Genomic DNA, 27136 nt, shown 5'->3' with positions numbered 1-27136 from the left:
TTGGTGTTGGGGTTCTGTGTTTTTTGGTTTTTGTTTTGGTTTGGTTTTTTTTTTGGAAGTGTTGGTTTCTTTTTCCCTCATTGTTTCCAACTAAAAGCAAAGAACATAATAAATGAACGGATATCGCGCTGAAACAGGATCTCAACTCCACTAATTCAAACCAGCATACGGTGATTGTGTGCTGGGCTGGGTGTCATGTGAGATAACTGCAGTTCTCACTGTGATTTGCTCTGCAGCCTTGAAAAACTGCAAACCTTACACAGTTCCTGCTCTTTTTAATATCTTCTAGATTAAAACTCTTGAGGAGGGAAAGAAGGTTGTACGCTAAAATGCTTCTTGATTGTCATTAGAAATTGTAGGTATGTAGTGTAAACAACTTGCATCTAAAAAATGCTGATTGAAATCAGTTTTGCTATCTTCTCCCAGCAGATGAGAACAGTAATGAATTCAACTAGTTTGCATATACAGCTTGCTCTTAACCACAGCAGCTCATCACATGCTGCAATAACCTGAGAACTGAGTAAACATTTTCACACTTACCTGACCAGAGCTTCATGCTTCTGAGAGTATACATTGCCAGCAGAACATGTACTAATTAGTTTAGAACTCATTGTAGTCACTGCAGTGTAAGCATGCAGAGCCAGGGGCATCATCTGTAGGCTGGACTCAGCCCCTGTAACAGTTTAATCTGTTCCACAGTCTTCCCATGAATCTTCAAACCTGTGAATGGTCTGTGGTGGAGACTGCTGCAGAGATCCCTGAGTTAGCATATTTTGAATGTGTAAATCCACAGGCAGCAAACTGATGAAGAGATGCCAGTTATCAAGGAGCAACAATAGCAGTAAATGCAATCTAAATATGAATACTAATAAAACTTAACTCTACTTTTTGTCTTTCAAAAACTTCTCTGACTATTGGTCACATAAAGGCCAGAATGCTAGATCAGGACTAGCTAATTTTAGGAACAGTGACGTGGATTTTTCTTCACCCCTTTTCCACACAACCAATACTAATGCACTGAAGAGTCCTGTTCCCCAAATCCAGAGACCTTTTAGGGTTAAGACTTCTGTGCTGAAGGTATGTCAATGAAAGTTAGGACATGGCCCAACAGAAGTGATGTTTCCAGGAGTTCTACCTTTGGACGGGATAAGTGGCAGCTCATCCTCATGTAACTGCCACGGAATAACTCAGTAAAACAATTTAAGAGGTACTTACACTTGCAACTACTTAGTAAATCAGACTGCACAAGAGCAAACTGATTAGATGAATCACTGACTGTACAGATGCACTGGAATAGAATGTCATGTGATTTTATTTTTAAAATAAGAGTATTTAAATGAACATTTGCAAACCTAAGTTCCTAAATAATAACCTCTGTTTCAGATGTTCAAGGCATCAGCTTTCTATGTAAACGTTTTTTCATATAGTAGCTAGTTCTTGAAGTACTTGTTTCCCTAACTTGAGCGGACACTCAGGGTGCTCTTGCTGTGGGTTTCTGAGAGACTTGCATCCTCTAAAATCCAGGCAGGCAAGGGGGACAGTAACACACTCGCCTGCTATTACCAGAGTGCTGGGCGTCTCTGTACGCTACTTTACAGTCTAGTATACTGTAAAAGCCTGTCCTAAAGAGATGGACACCTAAACCACAAGTTGTAAAGGTAGTCCTATTTTTAGGTTGATTTTTTTATGTGAAATCAATGGTACTATTCATGCAGGTCACCTAATCTGTAGGCATGATACTTAGCTATAGATTGGACTGTAAGGTTTCCCCAGACTAGATGAATGAAGTTAATTACTTTTTGTAGCTCACTGTCCTTTCTAGATGCCTTGAATTAAGCACGTCCTAATTAATCAGCAACTTAAATCAAGACTAGACTGATGTGCAGCAATCTTTGACAGCTCAGCAGCAGGGGTATTCTTTGTTGGAGAGTCTGATCTCTATGATATGCGTAATGTAAAGATAGATAACCTAGAGATGCAAGAAAGGAAACCAGGGCTTTTGCATTGTCTGGAGAAAATAGCATGCCAGCTGGCTAAGAGGAGGAGCAAGAAAGCATTCCTTTTTTGGTTTAGTGAAAAGAATTCAAGAGTTTGAGGTTTTCTTACTTCTCTTTTCACCCAACTCTTTTATTACTATATAACTTTGTTGCATATCTTCTGATTAAATATCTTATTTTTCTCTTGAGATAGGGGCTGAGTTTTGTGGGTGAGTTGGGTTTACTGGCTGGGTTGGTTGGTTTGCTTTTAACTGAATTACAAAGCACTTCTTATCCAGGGATTTGGCAGAGCTACTTTGCAACTCTGTAAACTGGGACTTCAATATGTGTCATAGCTACTCAGCACACCCTCCAGCATATCAGAAGGAAAACAGGAATAGAATTCATTTCAGCTGCATAAAAGCTAGCATAACAGAGGTCAAAAAAGCAAGAGGATATTTCAGTTGCAGATGGTAACCAAAAAGGCTGTCTGATGTGTGGCAAGATGCTGGGCCGTGTGCTTGAACCCCATGGGTCACTATGCAAGTGTGTTCTGTTTTGTTTGGTTGGTTTGCTGATGTTTTTTTTAAAGTAAGTATTTGGCAGAGTGTACCTATAGTAATTAACGGTGGCCTGTGCTCAGAATTCATCTTTCATTGTGTCCAATAAACAAATATTTACTGCTTCATCAACACAGTTTTATTCCACACAGGTGGAAATGTATGAACAACAATCCACTTCACAAATCCAAACCAGATGGGTGTAAGACATTACGCTTTTCAATATGTGGTAATTTAGATGTTCTGCCTGGAAAAATTACTTTATTGAAACCAATCAGAGGAACAAAATAATGTTTACACAGGCAACATCGTGTGCTTTTTAAAAGGCATAAATGACAATGATTGCTTGAGAGTTTTCTCCAAAATAAATGTGTAAATTGTTTTAAGATTTACAGTTCACTGCCATTACCTTGAGTTATCTCAAGAATGTACTTCTTAGAAAAGAAGTTTATCTTATTTTTTAAAAACAATTCTTTTTATTTTGTTTATTTTGTTATAGAAAGGAGAAAGAATAATGATACAGGTCTTGTAGTAGAAAAACTTTGCCTCCCAAAATCTTACAAAATGCATCATCTTGAACATATTAAATAAGCATAGATAGACTTAATGTATCTTAAATAAACTATTATTTCATAGTAACTTCCTTATAATACTCTGTGTACTAGTTATCATTATTTCTGCTAGTTACTTTTCCAGATGCTTCCAAACTGAATGGTTGGAAAACCTTATTATGTTGTATGAATGTGATAACATGGTTTTCCCAAACATGGGACAAGAGGTTTGCATATGTGTATTCACACACACACACACAGTGTCTGTCCAAACAGCTAGTTGGTATCAGCCTTTATGGTTTGGGGGTGAGGTTGGTTTTGTTCTTTAAACACAGTTTGTCATTACACTGAATTCAAATTAAAAGAAAAATGATACCTGAAGACAGACAGGTTGGATTTATAATTTGATGTTCAGTGTTGCCTTTTTGCCCTCCGATTGCCCTTACTTGCTGCACAGCCAAGCCAGGTCAACTATTCTAAAGAGATAATGCGAAATAGTATTGTCTGTGATCAGAATGAACATGCCTGCTTTCTTCAAAAGGTGCTCAATAGACTATCTCTTCAGGATATTTTCTCCTTGATATATTTCATATAATTTTCATTTTAAATACACAACTCTTTGGAGGTTTTCAAGACTATTCAGGACAAAGACTTGAGCAACACAATCTAAATTCAATGTTTGACCCAGCTTTGAGTGAGATGCTGGACTAGCTAACCTCCCGAGGTCCTTTCCAACTTTGATGATTGTGTGATTTTGTTTTTTGTGGTTTAGGATGAGAAATAGCTGATTAATTCCCAGTACCTTTTACAGATCTCTAACGATTACCTTTGCGTTTTAGAGAGTCTCTAACGACACCCAAGTCTTACGAAGGTCTGGTGTTTGGGATGTACGTTCTCATTTATTAAAGCTTTGGTCAAAATGAAAATTAAATTTATGAGACAGCAGATCTAGAATGATTCAGGTATTCTTGGTTTATTTCCTAGCTCTTCTATAATTGCTGAGTGTCACATCCAGGGAGTCATTGATTTTCTCTGTGGCTCACTTGTATTTCTGGTGAAAGTTAATAATGATACTTTTCTCCTCTTTATTTTGATTTACATTACTTTCTTTTCAGGACAAGGTCTGTTTCTGCGTACTTTCTTGAAGAAAGGTGGGGTGGGGCGAGAATTGCTTTTTCTTGTGGTGCCCTATTAATTGTGCTGGGGTTGCCAGAAGTCACTGTCACTGCTGTGTTTGGAGTGGTCCAGGCAGGAGTTTGGCTGGAACCTTCTGTTAAAAAGTGATCCTGTTTGAGCAAAAAAACGGCACTTTTGGAAAGCTGTTCTTCCAAAATAGGCTAAACTTTCTCCCCCCCCCCCCCCCCGTGAATTGTGAACTGCTGTGTCATGCACATTATTGAGACTTTGATTCCATTTCTTTTTTTTATGCTTCTGAGGTGGCAAAAATTTATTTTTTAGTTTGTAGAGATAGCAGTTTCTATAAAAGATGTGTTCAAAGATCAAATTCTATCTTTACCATTTTGAAGGCTTTCTATAGAACTAAGGGCAAAACAAAGATGGAGAAGGTAGGAAGATGATCCTACTTAAATTCATACCTTTCTAAACGGACTTGGGCTGAAAAGACTGATTTTTCATTTTATATTCTTTCCACTCCCTTCCTAGCCCACTAGTGTATCAGTCAATGAGGCCAAGGAGCTGTGATGATATGGAGATTTATTCAAGATGGTTTTTCCCCAGTGACTAGCTAAGTAAACTTGTGTCTAGTGAAATAAAATTTTCTGTAGTGCTATCTATACAGAGGTTTGCCTTCTCTAGTTAAATTGAAACAAGCCTAGCATGTCAACTATCAACAGTGTTTTATAAACATTACTTGAATACAAAAGTTTAGATCACAGCAAATAAACCCAGAGAATATCCTGTCTGTGACAAACAGTGGATCTCAAAATGTTTTATATCATTAGAAAGATTTAAGATTGTTAACTGAAGCCTTTAACATACCATATTTATTGTTGGGATTGAAAATAATGAAGTAGCTTTTTGCTGTTTTTTCTACTATCTCTAAGTGAACTTTTTGTTCTTGAAATACTAACATTGCCAGAGGTACCCAAAGCTCCACAGAGGTGGGGGAGGTGTTGTATATTATAGTTCTAAAATACTAGCTGAAGCACAGAATAATTCTTCAGTCTTTCTCATGTTATTGCCTCTCCCCAGGTAAAACTGAAATGAGATGCCAAAGTTGTTTACCAGCGATCCACCCCATAAATCTTAACCCAAGCAACTGATGTGTTCATAAGCAAGCAAGCCAGAGTGCATGTATGTAACCATACGCATGCTTACGTGTGTGTGACAAATTTGATTACAAAACAAGTGAATGATAAGATTATCAGATTTACAACTTTAGTTTCTCAAGCATAAATCCTGCAAATGACTGTCAAAAGTTATTACTGATGGCACCTGCATGGCTCCATAAACAATCGGACATAGATAGGAGCACCCACCAGTCTAAGTTTTTGCACTGCTGCAAGCAACCAATATGTAATACTAGCTTTAGCATCTGTTCTAGTGAAACTACTCTGCAACAGTGTGTGTGTGTATGTATGGATTTCTGTATACCATGATTACATGAGAAGGAGACTCAATAACAAATGTAAACCAATGAAGTATAGCTTGCAAAATAAGATATCTCCAGTTTAGAATGGAATTGGGAAGTGCGTGTGTGTCTGTCAACAAGCCCAGATGAAAACAGTATGGAAGCAGTGAAATTAAAGACTGAGGAGAGGGAGAAGATTATAAATTCTTTTGTGGGTCTGCAGGAAAAAATAAGGATGGTGTGGGGTTTTTTTATTAATTGATATGTCATAATTATCAATATGGTACTAAAAGCTTAGATGTTTGAAATGACATAATTATTCAATTATGAATCCTTTATCAAAGGCCATCTGTAAGGACAACTCAAATAATGATGAGAGGGGAAGACTACCTAAGTAGTCCTCTACAGTTTGTGAACCTCTACACGGTGTTGTGTTTTTTTCCTAAAACTGGAGAGGCAAATTTCCTCGGAGTAAATCCTCGTTTCCTGCATTTTGTGAAGTGCTTTGCATAGCTCTGGCACTAGACAAATAATATCAAATATAGCTCACAGAAATATGGAGGATATTAATATCTACAATGTGAGACTTCTAACTGTTCTTGGTTTTAGGGCAGATTCTGTCCTGGATTTTGCTATACTCTGATATTTAGGATAGCACAGAATGCTAAATCCTCAACCCTTGAAAGCTCTTGCTATGTAAAATGTGTCCCAGATATGAAAACTGATAAAAGTACTGATCTTCAGGTTTCTGCTAGCATTTCAAGGAATGTTCAAAGTACATATGGCTTTTGAAATCAAGCTGAATTGCTTCCTGATTTGGTCCCAGTTTATTCATCTGTCTAATTCTGTGAAGAGATGGGAGGGTCCTATGCTATGTACATTATTCCTCCAGTGCTGAAGCGGGAGGAAAGGGAATATAGTGAAGAGATGGTTACTGGAGTTGTAAGCCCTGCAGGGGTGGACAGAGGGTGGTGCTTCAGTTCTTAATTACAATTCATTAAAAATAAAGCTTCACCCTGACAGAGAGAGATATGATGAGTCCTTTCTGAATCCTAAAATAAGGCAGTAAAAACTTGCACACAAAAGCAAATCTTTGTGGGACTGAAGTTGAGATTTTTTCAAAATGTCATGAACATGGCTGCAGCTGCTAGAAGGCGGAATTTCAGCCAAAATTTTATAAATGTACAAGCTTTCAGCTGTTTGCCTGGTTGTATGCTCTCCTCAGAAATCTTGCATCTGCTTGATAATGCCATGGTGAAGTGTGAGCCTAGGAAAATGTCTAGAAGTTGTTATGTTGTATTGCTGCATGCAGAAGGACACTGCAGGTTCTGAACTGAAAAGTGCTGTACAAAGCAAGGTTTCTTAGATCTACGGTCTCGTGATGCATGTGCAGTTGGCGTGGAAAAATACAGTATCAGTGATCTATTTATTTTCTGAAACAATCATAAGCAACACTAATTGGCTATGTTGTTAATTATGGGTGCAAAGGTTTTTAAAATGTTTCTTGGAACATCCCAAATATTAGCAATGATCAGATACTGATCTAAGTAGCCATGGTGTATGCAACATGGACAGATATGATCTGTGGGCTTTTCTGATACTTACTGACACTTTGTCCAGCCATAGAGGATGTCTGAAAATCCTAATTTTCGTCCATGCTGACTTTTGGTGCCTCTGTAAATTTTTCATTTTTAAATAGTCAGTTCAGGTGTGATTTAGATCTTGGTACTCAAAAGCCACTTCCTTCTGATTTGAACTTTGATATACCACTAAAATATGCAGAGATTTTCAGTAATATCCATATCTCGTGTGTACTCATAGATAAGTCTACTACCCGTATGATTAAGTGCATGGCAGGGCGTACTGCTCCTTTTGTTTGATACTGAATTCCAACAGCTCATCTGCATTGACAGGATTTGCAGATACTGATGTGCTCTCTGTCTTGCTTTGCTATCAAGTTGCCACCTCAAACAAACTCTGCATGCAGTATATGTGCAAGTGGGAAAGTTGGATAATAAAGACTCAAGATGATAATTTTCTTTTTGAAGTCCTTGTCATCTAGTAGGAAGAGAATTAGCTAGCAGAAACTAACATCTTGGATGTTTGACAGTGCTAAGGCAATAGCATAAGAAAATACATAAATCTACTGAATAACCATGAAACATACTCAACCAGAGAAAATAGAAAGAAAATAGAGTAGCTGGCAAATAGAGAGATACAAGCTGCCAAAAGGGATGTGAAACATTAATTCCACCATCTCAGGATTGATTTTTTTTTTTAATTATATTTATTTTTAGAGCCACCAGATGCCAGCCACATTGCTCATGCAAACTAGATGATCTGAAAATTGTTCTAGCTTACTCCAACTTCCACTGCCCCGCAGAGGCTGTTGCAGCGAAAATGAGATCAGCTTGGAAGAAAGAAATTCTGACTCTATCCTTCTTCTAGATGTGGATAATGTGTGTCTTATACATGCCAGTGGCTGTTCAAGGAGGCTGGCATGGGATCTGTTTAAACAACTTTTGCACTAACGAAGCTTTTTCCTATGCAAAAGATGGCTAATTCAATCCAACACGCTACTGAAGCCAAAGATTTTCCCTTGCCTACGTGCCATAGAACTTCTGATTGTGTACTTGATTCCCTGTACTCCCAAGTTTTCTAGGCCTTTGCTCAGGCTTTAATTACATCCAAACCATCACATGTCGTCTGCTGCTTCTGAGTGCCTTCAGTCTAAATTTACTGTTGTAAAAAAGAAATTGAACACTGAGGCAATGCAAAAATAACTACTTAAAAAAAATAATAATCCCAGATTCAAAATTAATCACCTTGTAATTTCAATCTGAATGAGTACTTCCAAACCAGGCTTAGCTGTTTGGGACTTTTTCCCTTTTAACAAGTGATATTAGTAACCTTGGTTTAATATTGGATTGGTTTCATGGGTAAAGTCTAATTGGAGAGAAAGCAGTGTACATTTAATCGTCTTTAAACTGGGGCATAAGTGGAAGCTTCAACTGATTTGTGAAATTATATTTATATAGAGATATAAATGGATAAAATCTGTAAATAAATATTGAATTCCTAAATATATATGCTATTTAAAAACTTAATGTAGTCCACTATTTAATAATTTATACTTCTGCAGTCTTGAGTTAATCCCAAGTTACATCTCTGCTATGTAAAAGGTAAACTTACATAAAGATGTGAAGTGGGTTCTTTTGTAATTCTCAAAATGTTTCTTTCCTGAAGAGACCTGTTACCTGTTTGTGTGAGCAGGTCTTCTTTGGGCATCCTGAATTTTCACCATTTTTTATTTTTTAGGCTTCTTCCTCACTTTCCTTCTCCTTCCTCCTATTTTATGTTGCTTTTAAAACCTGCTATCCTATATCATATAAATTTGGAGAAATTACGCATTAGCATCTGATTTATTTATTTATTTATTTATTCCTTTCCTCTTTCCCTGACCCTCTCATTCCACACCCATTCCTGTTGTCTTTGGTCAGAACTTGCACAAATAAAGCAGTCTTTGCCTTGGGAAGATTTACATAGAACAGTAGGGCAGATGGTTTGTAAAGGAAACAATCTTCATGTTTCCTTGGGAATGGCTGAGAAGCAAATGCATCTTGGTTAGGGCAGGCATTTGTCTCTCCCAGTTGAGCACTAAACTTGAACCTGTATGAGCTAGGTGATATACTGCTGTAAAGAACCACTGTTTGCATCCACTTTCCCCATTATTTAAAGCCTCAAATTAAGTGTTTCTGTGTGTGACCTGGGCAACATTATGTGAGAATTATTTAAGAAACAACATGACGGGGGAAACAAAAGTAAAAAATTAATCATTCATTGGAAGAGGAGAGAGAGAAATACTGTAATGAGCAAGTATCTGTGTCTGGACTTCTTTCCACAACTTGAAATGGGATGCTGTTAGAGAAATTGATTAGCATTAGGGTTCATCTCCTGTGAACTTCTGACAATGATTGCTGAAGCATTTCGGAACCAGCTTATTTGATTTATCAGCTGATTTATTTTTTTCTTGGCCTTTTCCACACTTCCAAGAGTAGCAGTTGTGCTCTCTAGAGGGGATATTACTAGGATTTTTGCTACTACCGCCAAAAATCTTCTGGCACAAAATCGGAGTCTGAGTCAGCTTTGTAACATGACAAATTCAGAGACAGCTGCAGCAATGATATGTTAGCTGCCTATTGGGCAGATTCTGAGTAGACAATAAATCTCCTACTAGTTACAAAATGTCATTAAAAATAGCCTAACGCATTAGATGATAGTGGAATATTGTGCTAATTTTTCTGGTTAGCGGGTTCAAAGATGTATAAGTGATATAAGTTAGAACAGTTATTCAGTTGTGGCTACATATGTTGTATATATTAGCATTAAAAAACAATTAGAAACCATCAAAAGAGGATGATGTACTTTTTCTGTTATCTTTTATTATTCAGCTGTTAATTGCTCATATCGTACACTCATATTTCAGTGATCACAGCTGTTGCTTCTGTACATGTTTTTCTCCAATGTGGTGTCACTAGTGAATACAATGCATTTTCTAGTGGAGAGATTGTAAAATGGAATTAGGCTACCACTGGAGGTATTCAGTGTTGCATTTCCTGAACTGGACTTCTGTTGGTATTGGCTTGTAGTTCTATGAGCATTATTAATGCTGCAGTTTGTAAGTTAAACTACTAGTTTAATTAGCTTTTTCTTTACTGTACTAATATCTTCACCAGAGCCTGCAGTCCTACTTTTTATGTCTAATTGTGTTCCATTTCTGTACCCCAGCCTACATTTTAATTTGCACAGAAGTGGAAATGAAGTTGTTAGTGCCATCTTGCAACTACTCTCCTCCCCCTTACTTTAGCTCTGTCAGATGCCAACACTGCTGATTTGTTGAACCTCAAGCTGTTTTGTTTAGCAGTGGAAAGCTGACTGCTTTGCAATCATCAAACTGGTACAATGAGACACAAAGTGCTTGTGATATTGCCCAAATTTCTCATGGGTAAAGGTAGGAGATATCATTTCGATTTCAATTATGTACTAAATTAATCTGAGTAACAAAACAAGGATGCAGCTTCAATATGTGAAATCTCATGTTCTGTACTAGCGAACACTGGTAGATGCCTAGGTTAACATGTATTTGATTCAGGAGTGTAGGAAAGCTAAGGAATACTTTTGTCTTCTACTTCAAGGCTAGTTTTACTGAAAGGTGCTTGCTCCAGTTGTGCTTAGTCTGTATTATCTAAACCAATTAATTGCAGAGGAGAGAACTGAAGGGTGAGACTACATCTTAAGGCTTCTCAGAGTGAGAAGAGAAGCTGCTACAGATGTTTCATTCCTCTTCTTTCCTAATACAAAATAGGGGAAAATAGTGAATTTCATAAATATCTCAACAGTGCAAATTTGTTGATGCTATTTTAACATCGACTTCACCCTTTTTGACATGCAAGTAGTGGTCACTTTGTTCTGTCATGCTGTTTTCATTGTTACTTAAGTGTGAATGAAGATTGAGGTTTCTGTAGCATTGGAATTTATACTGCTAGAAGCCCACCCTGCAGACCTTGTGTTTTCTGAGTTTGTGTAACATTAGAGACAAAACCTGGCTATTTCATTTATTTTCCCTCAACTACACTGCTTTATCAGGTACGTGAAATTAGAGTTGTTTTTTTAAGCTTTAATTAAAAAGAATACATAATATTTTTCCACAAAAAAATTAAAAAGGGGGGGAGGTGAAGCATAAGACCTACAAAATTTATTTAGTCACTAATATATAGAAAATTAACCTGAATTTTTTAAAGAACTTTAAAATTTGTAGGTCTTGAGCATTTTTTCTTCATGATCTTTATAATTACTGGAATGCTCTCAATCATAGCTTTCACAACTATTTTGTTGAAGGGTGCACTGTGAAGGCTGACTAGATTATCTAAAACCAAAAAATCATAACTCATACCAAAACAAGCAGATTACACTCTCTCTCAGCTTTTTACAGTATATTTACTGCATAGCACTATGCTTGCCTGCAATAATACTTCTGTTGCTCAAAACTGATTAAGGATGAAAGATACAATGCCTGGAAATAACCATAACCTCAAAATGCTCTGGCAGCTAGAACTGGCGGTGAGATGCAATGCTACCAGCAAATCAAGGTGCTGTGCTCTTCTATCGTGGGTGCCTGGAAGTGAAATGTAAGTTCTATAGCTAATGGTAATCAGAACTCCATGGCAGTCAATGCTATTTTTGCCTATATGTGCATATACAATGTTATTATCTGTGTGTGTGTGTGTGTAATAAGTAAGGAATTATTAGAAAAGGAGTAGATGATAGCATGTTAGCATTTTTATTTAAGTCACTGGATAAATGCAGACTCTAAGCCTTGAGTGCTTTGTGTGCTTCTGGTGCTTAGGTCTCAGAAGGAGCTAGTAGAACTTGAAAGATGCAGAGAAGAGTGACAATGATGACTTACTAGTTTACTAGCTTGTTGTCACTGTTGAAAGACTGAATTAAATTTCCTCTCTTGATGATTGTGGCAGGATATAGCTGCCGTAGAGATTACTAAATGTGGTAGGCAAACAAGTTAGACTTCCTTTTGGTAGCTAGCTTTTGTATTAATACAAAAGTTTCTGATACTTTATGATCTTCTCAGTAGCATTATATGAAAGAGCTGTGTGCATGTTTCTCTTGCCTGCCAGTCAGCCATGCTGTAAAACACCTGCACTCTAGGAAGAAAATATATGTTAACTTTTAATATAACGTTAAAATTAATGAATTAAATGCACTGCAATGGGAAATGCAGATTTTAACTAATAATTGGATCTCATGAAACTTGCTAATCAAGCACTGAGTAAGTAAGATATGAGACCTGTGCTACTTTACTCAGGGTGAGTGTGCTGACAGCTTATAAAATGAGAAGTATAGAGCATGTTAGATGTAGAGAGCATGTTTCCAAATGCAGCTTTACAGAGTACTGTGGCTTGTGGAAACTGAAGAGAAAGACAGGAGCCCTGACTGAATATTGTTCGTAGTGGCCATGGTCCCAAGAGAGGTTTCAGAGTGCATTATACTGTGTGCTACAAAAGCATCTTTCCTTACAGTTGCAAATTCCATGTCCTCTCTTCCCTTTGCTCCTTTGTTCACAGTTAGCAAGACTATAGTATATTGGTTTATTGCACTAAGGCTGTGTATCCTTTAATAGTAAGGAGCCAAGCCAGGAAGTTTCAACTATTTTAAGCTCCTTTTTACCAATGTAATAGTCTCAGTTGCAGAGAATTTAGCAGAAAAATGTGTCTCAGTTATTAGGCAATGACTTAGACTTGAATCACAGATATTGAACTCGTATTTTTGCTTGTCTTAAATGGAAGACCAGAGGAAGATGCAACTAAATGTGATTTGAATGTGAGTCAGAGGCCAAAGATTTATGAAATAGAAAAAGGTCATGTTTATATTAATTTGTGAAACATTACAAAATAATTGTATAGATGTTGTGATATTAGATATGATGCTCTTGACATCTCTAGTCAAATTTGGACCTAACCCAGGTTCTGTTGATTGAAGTCTTGTTTCTGAAGCTGTAGTAGCCCATATAAGAACCTCATTATCTGGCTCTTGCTTACCACAGTTCACTGACACTTTGTTATGTTGAAGCACTGTGGATTTAAATTATAAAGCTATATATAATTTACCTAATTACTTGCATTAGAAAATGCTAGCCTATAGAGTTGAGCAGTTTATTGTTGTGTGCTGGTAGTAAGGTCAAGGGGATTTGCAACACGTGCAGTTCTACCAATGCTATATCAGATACAGATCAAAAAGTGTTCTCCTTATGTGAGAAGGAGAACGAGAAAATCTTGTGAGGTAAGCCATACACAGGAACAGAGCAGTACAGAATAAAGGAACTGTTGCAAAGACACTTTACCTTCTCATGCCTATCCTCTTTCTGTTCTGGAAGACTGAACTGAAAGAATCAAGGTGAGGAAATGAGATTAAAAAAATAAAATATGATGTAGGATATATGGGTTTCTTTATGAAAGGAAATGCTGAGAATAATGTTAATGTTTCACAGCCTGACTTTGCATGTCTGCACAACAAGGATGTCAAACTGATAAATGCAATAGTGAATAAATTTTAGATTGCGTGCCTTGGAAATATGCAGAAGCTGAGGGTTAAAATGGCATTTCTTATTTCCTTCATTTCTATTCAATGCATTATTTGACCTATTTCAGTTCCTTGGAGAAAGAGCATCACACTGCCAGTCAAACAAACTACTCGTAGCTTCTTGATAATTAATATTTTTACGTTGCCATGTAAAGTGTTTCCCTGTATAACAAGTATAATCCTTTTATTCCATTAGGTATCTATTTTTTAGCCTACAGTACTTTGTCAGTGACTGTAGGAAGTGATTTATTAAATGTTGAAAACAGTACTGGATAATTCCTGTACAACTTTAAGGAAATTGTAAATGATCCAGAAGAACTGTAAACCATAGAAGCATAAAACAGCCCAGGCTGAAAGGGGACCTCAGAAGATCATCTGGTCCAACCTTTCATGGAAAAGGGAGCCTAGATGAGATTATCTAGCAGCCTGGCTAGTCGTGTCTTGAAAGCCTCCGGTGATGGGGACTCCAATCATATCTCTGGGCACGTTGTTCTGGTGATTGATTTTTTCCTTTTTAAAAAAAAAAAACAAACCCTAAAAATTTCCTTTTTTATACCAAGATGAACCTCTCCCACTGCCCCATTTACCTGTTGCCCCTTGTCTTTTCTATGTGGCTCCATCTTCCATCCTCTTTGTAGTAGCCCTTTAAGTATTAGAAAACTGTGATCAGTTCCCCCTGCTCCTTTTCTTCTCAGGGGAGAAAAGACCCAACTCCTTCAGTCTTTCTCCACAGGGCAGGTTCTGCAGCCCTTTGATCATCTTCATGGCCCTCCTTTGGACCCTCTCCAGTCTGTCCACATTTTTTTTGAATTGTGGGCACCAGAACTGGACACAGTACTCCAAGTACAGCCTGGCAAGCATTGCCAGTAAAGTGGGGTGGTCGTGTCTCTATCTCCGCTAGTAATGCCACTGGGGATGCAGCCCAGGATCTGATCTGCCTCTGTTGCCGCAGCAGTGGGCCACTGACTTATCTTTAGCTTGTTGTCCACCAAGACCCCCAGGTGCCTTTCAGCAAGGCTGCTCCCCAGCCACACACATCCTGGCCTGTACTGGGCTCTCGGGTTATGTCGTCCTAGGTGCAAGACTCTGCACTTGTCTTTGTTAAACTTCATACGGCTCTTGCTCACCCACTCTTGCGGCCTGTCCAGTCTCTCTGTAAGATGGCTCTCCCTTCTGACGGGTCCACCTCACCACCCAATTTAGTGTCGTCATGCTTTCAGTCACACCGCCCAGGTCGTTTGTGATGTTGAGCAGTGTGGGGCCTAGTGTAGATGCCTGGGGGCCCCCACTTGTGAGAGGCTGCCCGCCTGAGTAAGAGCCACTGATGGCCGCCCCTGGAGCGCGGCCTGCTGGCCGGCTTCCCACCCACCTCGCGGGCCACCCGTCCCATCTGTGTCTGGCCAGGTTCTCCAGGTGGAGGCTGTGGGAAACAGCATCCAGTGCTTTGATAAAGTCCAGGTAAAAAATACCCACTGCTCTCCCCCTTGTTGACCAAGCGTGTTACTTTGTTGTAGAGGGGCATCAGGTTATGGGGCAAGATTTGCCCTTGGTAAATGTGTGCTGGCTCTTCCCAATCACCTGCTTCGTGTTTTGGTTTGTAATGGTTCCTAGGAGGCCCGGCTCCACTACTTTCCCAAGGACTGAAGTAAAATTAATAGGCCTGTATTTTTCTGGGCACTCTTTTGGGCCCTTCTTGTAGATGGGTATGACGTTGACCCTCTTCCAGTTGTCAGGCACATCCCCTGATCACCGGGACTTTTCAAAGATTATAGACAGTGGCCTTGCAACAATGTCAGCCACTTCTCTTAACACCCTGAGGGGGATTCCCTCCAGGCCTGCAGATTTGTGTGGGTTGAGGCCTTGCCTTGCGAGAGGCCGCAGAGCAGCCCTTCCTCCACGACCGGTGGGTTGACACACATGTTGTCACAGCTGCTTACTTGATCCTCTGACCCGGGGTCCAGCTGCGCCGGTAAAGACGGAGGCAAAAAAGGTATGGAGCACCTCGGCCTTGTCAGCATTGTTAGTGACCGATTTCCCTGTCCTGTTTAGCCATGGGCCTGTGTTTTCCCTCTGCTGCTGCTTACTATTAAAAAAAGAAATAAAAAAAATCTATAAAATGACACAAAACTTTGTTTCCAGAAGAACTGTCCTATACTATAGTGTGTATAAAGATGTGCAAATACAGATTATTACAGGTCTGCGATTGAAAAAGCATTGGTGCTCAGTGAGGACACTTGCCGGTTATCATTACTGGCCTTCATTATCAGTTTTAGTGTTTCTTTCCTTTAGCAATAGCTGGGGAAGCTAAACCCCTCTACAATTACTAAATAGTAATATTTACCTTTTTAGTCTGTTGTGTATGCATTGTGCTGCTTATTTACATACACAAAACATAAGCTTTTGGAAAAAATAGCCAGTCCTTCCAGGAATGCCCAGGTCTTCTGAGCTGAAAGCGTTTGTGAAAAAGGGTGAGTCATATTATTACGTTCATAAGAGAAAAACAAACATGTTTGTTCTGAACTGCTTGTTGTAGTTAATAGTCTGAGCAGACTTACAGTTGTACCTCTTCTAATTTCTCAGTAAAATCAGTCCTTTCTCAGCAATGTCTGGATAAGTTATACATAACTTTCCAAATGTTTAAAAATTATCTCTACATAAAAGTGAGCTTTGCAGTGAAGATTACTAATAGCATCATGGCAATGAGTATCTTTGTATTATAACATAATGTCTCTTCCTCATATTTTGCATAGCACTTTTATTTTCAATTTGAACCTTTGTATTTTGCCAATGTTTAGAAGGAATAATTTAGTAAGTCTTTAAAATACAAAGGTAATTGAATTCTTATCACACTTTAAAGAATTTGCAGACGGTCCTAATGAGCTGTAAATCACAAAATACTTGTTCCCAGAAGAATCTTTCTTACAGAACAGATATTCTTAGGAATGGAAGATTGCTTCAGTGTTGATAATGTGTGCTCTATCGTTATTGAATGCTAACTAATTGTAATTTTCCACTATTTCACAACAGTACAGCCTACCTAGCTGCTATCTGTGATATGATTACTATGTAAGGACAAAAAGTATTGGAGATGCCTGAGCAGTCAAAAGAAGAGTCATTAATATGAGTGAACGTCAGCTCAAGCATTCATCAATATTAGTTTAATAGATTTTTGAAAGCAGAATTCACAGAATGCCCATTGCTGATAACAGTATAGCATCCTTTTATATTAAGCAATAAAATTACCTTTGCTCTTCTGAGAAGTGGTTTAGGCATATCTGCAATCTTAAATGTTACATCTCATTTTCTCATCATTTTCAAAAAGCCCTTTAAGGGTGCCCTTTAAGGGTATTAAGTCAGAAAAAATAAAGTGATAAAACAGTTCCCATCCTTAATTTGGCATATATCGAACTTTTAATTTCTACTAAGAAACTCTTAAGGAAATGTTTCATACATCAATGAAACTATTTCAGTTGTGTAGCTTTCAGTTTGGTTGGTTTGTTGTGTGGTTTTGTTTTTTTAAATCAGCTCCAGAGTATTGCCTTATCTATTCTCAGAGGCTGATATGAGCAGGCAAAAAAAAAAAGTGAATGAGAGTGACTATGCAGTGCAACAGGTGGCTATAAGGTGTTGTAGAATATCTGTCCTTGGAGATTTTAAAAAATCAGCTGGACTTACTACAGCATCCTGATCTTGTAATAAAAGTTAACCGTACTTTGAGCAGGAGGTCTGACGACATATCTTCCAATTTAAATTATTTATAATTTTGTGGAAAAACATGTGGGCAACAGCTTGGTCTGCAGAAAAAACAGAAGTCATTAATTTTTACTTTTTTTAACTTATTTTTTTTTTATGCTATAAAACTCTCAAGTGGCAGCTATGTGCATTAGAGTTAGTTAAAGGTTTCTCAGCTGTGGGGGCATAATTTGATTTGGTGATAGCATCAGCAGAGCAAATGCTGGGTGGCAGGATGCAGGCAATGATAAAGGTCAGATCAGTTAAGGTCCAGGAGCTGAGACAATCAGTGTTTGGGATCTTTCAACTAGGAATTTGAGCTGTCACAGACTTTTATGCATGCATTTCAGCTTTCCTGAGTGATGGAAGGGTGAAAGAGGTTGGGAAAGGGGCACCAAAACAGGGCATCTACTTCCCTCCTGAGACCCGCAGAAACTTTTATTCTCCCCTCTGCCCTCACCATGTGCAGAGGAAAAGGGTTGTCTGATATGCTGATAAAGGAGAAAATCTTAATCGCTTCATCCAAAAGAAAAGAGTAGGTGATTTAATTAAGCTTTCATTTTATGTTGAAATGAATTTAAACTACAAGGTAATTGTTCCTGTTTACCAGTATCTGTCCATTGCACAAATACTTTTCGTAGTTATCCAATATGCTGTTTTCACATAAAAGTGAAGAGTCTATGGAGTCTTAACTAATCTGGTATGGTGGGTTGACCCTGGCTGGATGCCAGGTGCCCACCAAAGCTGCTCTATCACTCCCCTCCTCAGCTGCACAGGGGAGAGAAAATGTAACAAAAGGTTCATGGGTTGAGATAAGGAGAGGGAGAGATCACTCGCCAGTTACCATCATGGGCAAAACAGACTCGACTTGGGGGAAAATGAATTTAATTTATTATCAAGGAAATCAGAGTAGGATAATGAGAAATAAACCCAAATCTTAAAAACACCTTCCCCCGACCCCTCCCTTCTTCCCGGGCACAGCTTCACTCCTGAATTCTCTACCTCCCCCCCCCGCCCCGAGCAGCGCAGGAGGACAGGGAATGGGGGTTGGGGTCAGTTCATCACACGTTGTCTCTGCTGCTCCTTCCTCCTCAGGGGCAGGACTCCTCACACTCTTCCACTGCTCCAGCGTGGGGTCCCTCTCATGGGAGACAGTCCTCCAGGAACTTCTCCAGTGTGGGTCTTTCCCACAGGCTTCAGTTTTTCATGAACTGCTCCAGCATGTGTCCCTTCCATGGGGTGCAGTCCTTCAGGCACAGACTGCTCCAGCGTGGGTCCCCTGCAGATTCACAAGTCCTGCCAGCAAACCTGCTCTAGCGTGGGCTCCTCTCTCCACAGGTCCACAGGTCCTGCCAGGAGCCTGCTCCAGCGCGGGCTTCCCAAGGGGTCACAGCCTCTTTCAGGCACCCACCTGCTCTGGCGTGGGGTCCTCCACGGGCTGCAGGTGGAGATCTGCTCCACCGTGGACCTCCCTGGGCTGCAGGGGGACAGCCTGCCTCACCATGGTCTTCCCCACGGGCTGCAGGGGAATCTCTGCTCCGGCGCCGGGAGCATCTCCTCCCCCTCCTTCTGCACTGACCTGGGGGTCTGCAGGGCTGTTTCTTTCACTCACTCCTCTCTTCAGCTGCAGTCACTGTTGCCCAGTAACTTTTTTCTCCTTCTTAAGTATGTTATCCCAGAGGCACTACCACCGTCGCTGATGGGCTCAGCCTTGGCCAGTGATGGGTCTGTCTTGGAGCCATCTTGCACTGGCTCTGTCAGACATAGGGGAAGTTTCTAGCACCTTCTCACAGAAGCCACTCCTGTACCTCCCCCCACTACCAAAATCTTGCCATGCAAACCCAATACATCTGAATTGGTGATTGGAGTTTGTAGAATGAACTGCTGAAGGTTTATTGCTGGGTTGTGATGACACTTAGGTGTAAAGGATAAAGAAATTGGATTGTTGATGTGACTTGTGATGCGAATTGGGTGATGTGGAAAAAGACAGAGCTACATGTGGGACCTGCTGGAATTAGGCTACAGTTCATTCCAGCAGTGTTACCTCTGAGCTGTAGCACAGGTGTGTGCAGGAGGAACTACCTGCACATACAAGCATAGACATCAAGATCCAAGGTTTCTGTCATTATATTTCTCTCCCCTGGTCCTTGCATCTAAACTCCGACGCCCACACTGTGCTTCATGGGCAGGAGGAAAGAGAAGACAGATGTGATCCAAGAAATAAAAACATTTTGAGCACTGTTAATTGGTTTTTTTTAGTACATGTAGTAATGATTGTAACACCACCTTTATACTCCTTCTGTAGCAATATTGAGTTATTTAGGTCATTGCACTGCTCTTGTATTTTCTTATATTTCCTTCTTCTCTATTTCTTCTTGTATTTCCTTTTCTTTATATTTCCAAATATATCAGATTTGAAAGTGCTAAGTTCTGAAACTCTTCACTTTAAGTTATTTACAAGGAACTCCAACCAAATCCAGTTAAAATAACAGTCCTCCCTAGGCAATGAGATTTGAATCCTCCTGAGATCACTTGAAGCTGAGCATGAAAAATAAAGGAAAATTGTTTTGATTTGTTTAAGGCAACTGTATTTTTATTATTATTCTTGATAAATAATGATTAATCATTGCTGCAAACTAATATTTTCTTCAGTAGCCAAACTGAGCCAAAAATGTTTCATCACAAACTTCCTGATACACTCTACTCTAGATTTGATATACTAAGTTTTGTTTGAATTTTTTTTTTCTTTCATTGCAGAGTGCTGGTGGTTGCAGACATCACAGATGTAGTGTATTATTCTTGCTTTCTTCTAGCATCTTTTAACATATGAACCTATGCAGAATTGTTCTGTGGTGGTGTTTTGGTTTTTTTTTCCACCCTAAGGTTTGATTGCACCCCTGGAAGCCTTTTTCTTTTTCTTCTTTTTCCTTTTACTGTTTTGCTTTGTGCTGCAGTCACTTAATTTAACTGTATTTTAGTTTCTCCATCAATTGGAGACTATTTCCACGAGCTATTTCCACATCCCCAAAAGGGTGTCGCCTTTTGGTGCAATGGTGCCATCCAGTCTCAAGGGCTTTTGGTGACTCCACTGATGTCAGTATACTGAGAGAGGAGGGACTGCTAGGGGTCAAAGGAGAGAGAAGCCCTGGGTGGTGGTGGTGGTGGATCCACTTTTGGTACATTCTTGAGTATGCTGCTTTTTCAGTGAAAGAAGTGAAATCCTTTATGAATTTCTTTTAGATCAATTAATAAGAAGATCTACCGAAGGACACCTGAATACATGTCTGATTGATTGGCAAAAGCACTTTGTACCTAGAGTGCCCATCAGAACTGTCATGACTCAATTTTCAAAATAACTCTTCACATTGAACGTTAAAACCTTTTAGAGTTTTAGTCACTCCTGTTTCTTTGGCTCCTAGACATTGAACATCTGAAAAACCCTGGCCTTTTGTGTCTCATGGGGATCTCTCCTGTGTCATCTCCCATTTGTTCAGCTTTCACTGATTTCAGTTTGAGCGGTACAGGAGAATGCAGCCTCTGATGTGCAATTCTGCACATATAGAGAAGAATTTCATTGGTATTCAGGGTTCAGTATTTACGTTCTGACAGACGTGATCAGATAACATATTCTGAAGTGCTGCTAGCTTTATTTGCTTTTCTGCTTTTGAGTTTCAGTTGCAAGATACCATTAAGTGGGCATGTTTTTTGTACATTGTTTTTAGAAATAGTGGTTGCTTGGTTTGGTTTTTTTAAGTCATGAAAGCAAAGACATACTTTAAGAGTTTTGCAGCAAGCAGGCACATGATATTTTGCTAATAATGCACTAGTAGTGTGAAAATCCTTTAATATATTTTTCAAGATATGGATTAGTGTTTGTGTGTAGTGATTTCAAACTGATAAAGCATTTGGAAAATGTGAACAACATTTCTGGAACAAGGTCACACTTTACGAATTAATTTTGTGGTCAGAGTGTGCGCTGATTTTTGGAGAGGTGACTGTCTCTCTTTAATTGCTTGTATTTTTCTGGAGCTTGAGCTTTTGTTTCTATGCAGTTGCAGTTGTGATGCTGTGTTCTGGTGATACGGGGAGAAAAGCAGTCGGTTCAAGGATGTGGTTGGTTGTACCCACAGAGAGATGTTCCACAGGAACGTGCTTGTCACATGAGCTTTTTTATATAATCCTCTGAGTTAAATACAAAGGAAAAACATTCGGACTGTCTCACTGATAACAATTTTAACTACCTCCACAATCTGGCTGGGAAGCCAGCTAATGTAAATGACAATGTTTTGATGCATCTGCTGCTTTATCAGTTTGTTGCGAAATTATACTGATTTGTTCATTTGAATCTGAAGGATAATAAAAAAGCTCCAAGTATTCCCATATCCATAGCACAATTTTGCTTTGTATCATGATGCAATCAAAGCCTTTAAAGTGTTATTGGATTAAATAAATTTTTGTCTGGCACAAAATGGCTAAGGGGTAGCTGCTTGAATAATCAGCATTCAGTTTAGTGATTGCTAGTTAATACAAAACTGTCTCTGTAAATACAGTAAAATATTTTTCATATTTTCATTAAGTTTTTAGTTTTAATCATGGAAAAATGCATGCAAACAGTTCAAGTAAGTTTAAAACAAGAACCCTGTTATTTTTAAAAATAAAGTTTTAACTTCTAGATATGTTTTATGGTTTTGCTCATATTTCATTACTAGAATTTTTAAATCCAATTATCCCAGCAATGTTCCATGGCTAATGCCAACTAGTGTTCAGTTAGCACTGTCAAAGGAAGATCTCTGCATTGCATTAAACATGAGCGTCTTGAATGTTTACTTTACAAATATTGACAACTTAAGGAGTTAGCATCAGCTAAAGCTAAATCATAACAAAAACTTTCAAGTAATATTTAGGTTTTCTGCTCTTTCTCTCTTAATGAGTATCTTACTAGGGCTTGGTATCTTCTCCCCTTACCCACCTTTTGTTTACTTCTAAAAGCACAGGAATAAAAATTTTGGGTTACATGTTTTTTAAGATTCGGGCTATTGTGAGTAAACAAAGTAATATATATATTATTCTGTGTGTAATTTTCATTTTTTGCAAGACCCTTTCTAGTAGGGCTACCACATAATTCTAAAATACCAGGAGAGAAGCACTGTGTGGTCCTGTAAGAACTGCAGGGAGCCCTGGTTATACTGAGTCATTGTAAATATTTTCCATTGACTTCACTGAACATAAAGTTTAACTCTCTATATGCTATTAAATGACCTTTTATGTTACCTTCTTCATAGAATGCAATAGTGATATAAAAGTATATTGTAAAAAATGTTGGGGGTTTTTGAGAAGTTTTGTTTGGTTTTGTTTTTGGTGTTGTTTTTTTTTTTTTGTAACTGGAGTTGCACTGTCAGAGGAAGTCCAGTTGTTTGTAATTGGCTTACTTTTTTGTAGTGCATTTCAAAATGAGATCAGATTTAAAATAAGCATCTCACTTTTTTTGGTGCCTCAGTAAGTCAGTGGTTCTCAGAGAAGTGGTCAGTTATAAATGGATAACAAGATAAAGGAAAAGCTAATTTGCATGTTGATAAAGAATCTATAAAGCTGGTGATACCTAATGGTAATCAAAATATGCACTATTATTAAAAAGTCTTTCAGTGTGTAATCTCTGGCATTAACCAATATATGGTGTCTTAAATATTCCTCCTTGGTAATGCACTAAGAGGTTGCCATACATAAGTTAGTAAGTGAATGTAGCTATCTATCTACAAAATTTGGATACCTGTCCACTAGTGACTTCAGAAAAGTTAAACCAGGTCTTTTTATCTGTTGTTCTCCTAGGCCATTTTTTTTACTCTCTCTATAGCAGCTAAGGCTGTCTATCTGGAATACGATGTTTACCATGACATGCATGCAGCGTATCACTTAAAGCTAGCATGGAAAACTTTTTTTATTTGAGATGTATCCAGTAAAATCTGTTTCTAAAGTCAGAATGCTGTGAGACAGATGCAATGGGTGGGAATCGTTGCTGCTGCTGCAGTCTGAACAGAAACAGGTGCCACGAATGCTGGTGTTTCCCAGGATATTTTAAATCTTGCATTCTCTCCTTTCTTGCATTTGTCCTTTGCATTTACAGGTTTTTAATATCAGAGCATAGTACTGGAAACAAGGAATCTGGTAGCCTTGAAAGAGGAGATAGTATTTATAGTATCCATATCATCCCTTGAAGATCATTCAGTAAATTAGCTATAATGAGCCATCCTGTGCTGGTATAAACATGATGAAGTAGATTAATGAGATAAGAATACAAAGTCAGTGACACTTCTTTAGACCAAGCTTTAGACTTTAACAAAATAAAATAACATCTGAAAACTTCCTACTGAATTTTTTTCAACATTCGTAAATCACTGCATTTTTTTTTAACCAACTCCATGCTTCTAAATAAAAGATCTTGAAGCCTTCCTTTGAAATGTGAACTGAATTCTTGTTCATTTGATTAAACAGTGATATCTGAGACTTGGCAATGGTATCTCCATTTCTGTAGTATCGGAATCATGCATAAAGCTGTGCTGATAAAGTGAGGCAAGAAAAATAGAGCAAAAGTACCTAAAAATTCTTTATTCCAATTCAGTTGGAAAAATTCCAGCAGAAATCAATAGCCCCTGCTGCATTTACATGAAACACTTGGACACTTGGCAATTAAAAAAAATGAAAAAGATGACCTTAAGGGATTATGGATTATTGCTATTTAAGGACTGAATTCAAGGACATCTGAATACTTGACAGAAGTTCCCTTTTGTTACCTATAAATGTTTGGGTCTGTTACCTTTGTTCAAAGACTAGAAATAAATTAAAGAGCTTTACTAGTAATTTTGTGAATGCCTAGGTTTTATCAATTACTTTAAAAAAAAAAAAATTCAGAATAGAATGGTTGGATACTTAGCAGGCTTCTGAAGCTATGAAGGACAATTCCACCATGGAAAAGTTAATTCAGTATTTGGTTAGGAGTCAAAAAAAAAAAAGGGGGGGTGTGTGCATATAAGACAATGGGATTTATTGTTTATTAGAAAAAGAATCAAGAAAACTGTATAGTCTCTAGAGTGTTTTCCATTGTTTTGTTCTTTCTGTAGTTCTGTTTAGAACAAGTTTTTAGATTTTGGTTTTTCAATATTTAATGAAGCTGTAACAGAGTTTGTTTCATCGTGAGTGCAACATGAAATAACAGCAGGATTGTAACCTTTCAGAAAACTCGCATAGCCTGTATGTGAGTATATCCAGCAGAAAATACCAAACAGCTCTAGGGATATCTAGGATATCAATTAGTAACACAGCTTTTGAGCTTTTGAATGTTAGTGAATGACCTTTGCAGACCAGAGATCAGCTGTACAGAGACAGATGTTTCCCCGTGCATAAACCTGGTTAGACTTGCAGAAATATTTTCAAGACAGAAGAGGCTGTAACTTAAAGCTGACTTTTAATGAGACTGTATTTGTTTTTTAAAAAAAAAGTTAGAAATTACTGTGTACTTTTCAACATAAGGAGTGCTTTCCAAGGCTGTCATAATGTCAGCATCATTGTTACCTACAACTGTTGTGCTTAATTTGAAAGACCAGAGACGGAACTCAAAACAATGTAAGAAAAGCTTGGAATTATGTCCAAGTGGAGAAAATGAAGTATCACAGTGTATGCTTGTTTATAAATACAACAGGGCTTTGAGGGGAGCATTTTTGACTGCAGCCCTGCATCGCTCTGCATGGGCAGAACACCATGTCACTCCTCTGGAAGTGTCAGAAACTCCAGTTCTGGAAGGCTGGCTTGCTGCAATGGCTGACCATAGTTTGTTAACAATTTATATCAGCAGAGAAGCCCAGTTACTTGTGTATTTTCCATTAGTACCCAAATTAAGGTATACTGTAGCTGTATCTTCCGTGGCACTTTTGCCAGTATAAAACGGCACGTGCTCAGTCTTAGCTCTGCTCTGACACCGCTGAATTGGCAAAAGTTTCTGCTGTGGACTTGATTTAATCTTGAGTAATATTGAACAGAGAAGTGACTAAAATAAAACAGAACAAAACCTCTGAAGAATATATTTAATCTAAAACTTTAAAATGCTGACCTTGACAAGGTATTTTTGAGATAATTATGGTAGGAGTATCCTGCACTTCAAACACTGTGCTCTGAGAATTCAGTACATCACTACCTCAAAGACACACTTTGTGATACTGTGTGTCTCCTTAGTTTTTCTCTTGTCCTTTGGGGCCATCTCAGATTACTTTGGTCTGTGTAATGTGACTACCTTTATATAGGTATTTGCACAGCTTGTTTCTTCAGAGCAGGCTGAGAGATAAGTGTTGTGTTCTCTAAAGCCGTATCAAGTTGAGTTGCTGCTCATCAAACAGTTTTAGTTACCTTTTGTAATTATCACAAGTGCTTTCAAATAATATTATCTTCAGTTCCCTTATTTAAAAAGGATAGAAATATATCTTATTACTGTTGTTTATATTTTTTTGCCTAAGCAAATTTTAAATGGTCATTTAAGTGCTCCTGTGTAAAATTGACCTTAAAAGGTAACTGGACTACCTTTTTTTCTACCTGAAGATATTTTTGTTACATAAAACCTGATCATTCTTGAAATGTCAACAGTGATGTGCTAGTCACTGTCTGCATTTACAAACATCTTGTATTATTTCCAAAGTTCAATTTGATACATTTCACTTCAGGGTTTGCTTGCAGTCATTAAAAACATAGTAGTTTTTATATAGCTTGCATCTTTTTTGTAAGTGCTGCTATCGGGGAAAATGGCAGGACCTTTCATTCTGAATCTGCAAAAACATTTGAAGGGAGACTGTTGGAGTTCATTCCCAGGATTTTTTTTTCTCTCCACTGAAAATTTTAAACCACAATATCTTCTCTCGGGGCAGGGGGGAAGTGTTGTATATGAAGATTAGGGTGTGGATTTTCTTATTCTTTACAAATGTATTTTATTAATCTTCCTTCACTTTGGATAACAAGGAAAACTTGTAGCACTATTTTATTTAAAATACACTAAGAATAAAAAAAGTTACTTTGAAAGATTTTTGGAATATGTGAATTTTCTTGCAGAACCGTACTTACAGGTGTCTTGTATTTTAGTGTTTTGGTTTTCAACTTTGGTATTAGCTTGGTGGATATTTACTTTGTATCAAGTTACAAGCAAAAAGCAAGTTTATGTGTTTATATAATCTTCAGTTTGCAAAGTTCCATGTGCATAGAGCACAGCTTCACTCCTTTGACAACAGGCAACTGAATATTTTCTGATAGTCTGTACGGTATATAATGAAATGTTCTCTTATAATTTTAATATATATTAGTATATTAGATCCTGGTCCTTGTCCCTGCAAAATGAGTAGAAATTTTAACTTTGAGAAGTAAGATTGTATATGAAGGTTGAACCATGGTTCTGTGGAAATCATTATCTACTTTGAAAGTCATACTTAATTAGAAAAATACTTGTCTTAGTGAAGAAAATTAAAATATCTGTCAGTCAGACATCTTCCTCTGAAAATTCCACTTTATTGTTGATTAATCCAACTGGATTGGGAAGGTTAA

The 27136-nt window shown here is 38.1% G+C and overlaps 1 protein-coding gene across 2 annotated transcripts in view; it reads left to right on the top strand.

The window, feature by feature from the left end:
- NRG3 (neuregulin 3) overlaps positions 1 to 27136 on the top strand; it is a 436764-nt gene that overhangs the window by 148356 nt on the left and 261272 nt on the right. The gene's annotated exons all lie outside the window — the stretch shown is intronic.

Source organism: Haliaeetus albicilla, chromosome 11 (assembly GCF_947461875.1).
Source record: "Haliaeetus albicilla chromosome 11, bHalAlb1.1, whole genome shotgun sequence".
NCBI lineage: Eukaryota > Metazoa > Chordata > Aves > Accipitriformes > Accipitridae > Haliaeetus > Haliaeetus albicilla.
Note: the sequence above shows the minus strand (reverse complement) of the source record. Positions and strands in the feature narration are given on the sequence as shown.